The following is a 2,719-nucleotide window of genomic DNA, read 5'->3' on the forward strand; positions in this document are numbered from 1 at the left end:
GTGTTTTTTTTTTTTTTTTTTAAGTTGCCTTTCGCCGCCAGCATTTAACAATGCTTTATTCTAGCTTCATGCAATCTTTTTTTATTAGCACTTGAATGTGGCCAAGTTTAATTAAAAAAGCAACATTTTGAACAAAAAACGGTGAAAACACAGATGGAGTAGATCGCTTCCATCAACACCCCCAAAGCTTCACAGTCTTAAACCACTTCTTGGGTCGACATCTCATTCGGTAACATTAGGCAGTTTTGATTGATATGCTGTTTAACGATCATGCTATTCTACATATGATTATGCTAACATGTGCAATCGCGTTTCTGCTTCTTCTTCGCTGTGTTTTGATCCAGAGATGCAATACTCTTTCAGAAGATGTGTAATAGTTCCTCCTACCATATAACAGAGAAAACCGGAAAATTCTGTCAACTGCAGGAAAGCGTTGTCTCGTAAATGACGGAAAATTCCATCTATGGCAAGGAAAGAGTTAAATGTTCTTCACACTCAGAAAAAATGGTTCCATAAGGGGGTTTTCATAGTGATGCCACAGAAGAACCACAGAACCTTTCAGTGAACAGTTCTTAAAATAACAGCCTTTTTTTTTCAAGTGTGAAGAACATTTAACTCTTTCCCTGCCAATGATGGAATTTAATGGGTTAGTAATCGGAATTGAATGGGTTAATAATCGGAGGAACCATTTCCTATTATAAAGAACCATTAGTGGGATGTTAAAGGTTCTTCAAGGACCACAGATGCCAGTAAATAACCTTAATGTGTGAGTATATAGTGAGTGTATGAGTGTATAGTGGAAAAAAAGCTTCTTCAGATTATGAAAACGTTCTTTACACTAAGAAAAAAAAATTCTTTTAAGATCTGTTCATGGAAAGATTATTTGAGGAATTTAAAATTGTTCTTCTATGGCATTGCTGTGAAAATCCCCTTTTGGAACCATTATTTTGGTAAAGGTTCTTCATGGAACCATCAATACCAATAAAGAATCATTCATATTTATGAGGATCGGGAAGCTACTTATTTTACTACTGCATGTGTTGCTCATCTCTTTGCTCACCTTTGAAATTACATTAGATTTTAGTTTCTTCTACAGATGAAGATGTTTCACTTGGTCTTCCATCCATTAACATTCCAGTTACCTCGGATCATCTGGATCCTGCGTGAACTTCCCACATGCTCTTTGAGTTTTCAGTCAACATCTTTTTTAAGCATGCTTCTTTTCTTCAAACTTTCATGAAAATACTGCAACAAACCACAGAAACGTTAACTCAGGAAACCTCAGAAGGAAAAAACAAAGGTGCTTCCAACTCTTTCGGACATACTGAAATCATTTGACATTATTGATCTAGCCTGGGGAAAGTCTGAGAGATACTTTGACCTGTCGAATGCTGATGTGGGCTGGGTCATCTGAGATCTGTATCATGGGCAGGTAATGAACGTATTAGAGAGGGTGAACCAAGACAGCTCAAGTTGACAGCTGGGAGTGCAGTAGCATGAGTAAGCCATTAGGATGCTGGATCTCTGCGTTGGAAGGCATGAGTTGCCGACCTTTGGGAGTCACGGTGTAAAGCTGGCCGGGCAACCCTATAGGCATCTGGCCCGTGATTTTCCTTTCAGCTCTGTTATAGTGACTCAGTTGATGACTAATCAGCCAGACCACTATCGGTTGCATCTGTGGCATTAGATGCGATGGATGTCTGCCCCTTTGGCGGCATGCCGGTGTAGATTGGGAGTAAACGTCTCCCCTCTTTGTCCAGAGAATGAGTGAGGGGAAGAGACCAATCGTGCCCATAATTACCAATAACACTGGTTCTGCCTCTAGGGTCTCAGAGAAAGAGAGTGAACAGAAATTACTTAAATAATGCAAAAGAGTTTTATACAGTCTATGCAGCCGAACAATTTCATTGCGTTTTCCTTATCTAGGAGAATATAATCATGCATTTTTTTTATTATAATTAATAGTACTAAATTAATTATTAATTGTTGCCATTATTTATTTTATTTTATACTATGGGGCTGTTGAGTGCTTGAATCTGATTCGTTGACGAATGTTCTAAGGTGTGCAATTATTTTCAGGGAAACGCACGGCTAAAGTAGTTCCAGGCAGGTCTTGAGCGCATTACATGTCCATATCACTTCACCAAATGATTTCAGTTATTTCAAAGGTCCTTACAGCTTACAATATCAAAATAATCAAAACCCACAATGACTGACAAAGCAAATAAATACAGTAAACAATACGATGAAAATGACCAATTATTTCCATGTTTTTGCGACAAAATTACATTTAATTATGTACGGAAAGCACATACTCTATTTCTCTCGCTCTCTCCCATACAAACGCACACACATACAGTACGGACACACTCGCACACACGGAAACACACATGCACACAGAAAATTGTTGTCAGCACTGCTCTGACGATTTTATCAGTAAAATAGTTTAGTGACTTAAAAGCTACATGACATTTCTCACTAGCGAGGTAATAACTGCACTGTTGTTGAAGCAGATGAACTTACAGTTTTGCTAATAGTAGAGACGCTGCTGCCGAACGCTGTTGAGACGCACAGACTCACAGAGGTAATTCAAACACGCTTAATCTCTCTCTCTCTCTCTCTCTCTCTCTCTCTCTCTCTCTCTCTCTCTCTCTCTCTCTTATATCTAATATAAGTCTGTTATTTGCTGCCAGTAACTTATCAAATTTAACATCACATC

Source organism: Sinocyclocheilus anshuiensis, unplaced genomic scaffold (assembly GCF_001515605.1).
Source record: "Sinocyclocheilus anshuiensis isolate Anshui unplaced genomic scaffold, SAMN03320099.WGS_v1.1 scaffold546, whole genome shotgun sequence".
NCBI lineage: Eukaryota > Metazoa > Chordata > Actinopteri > Cypriniformes > Cyprinidae > Sinocyclocheilus > Sinocyclocheilus anshuiensis.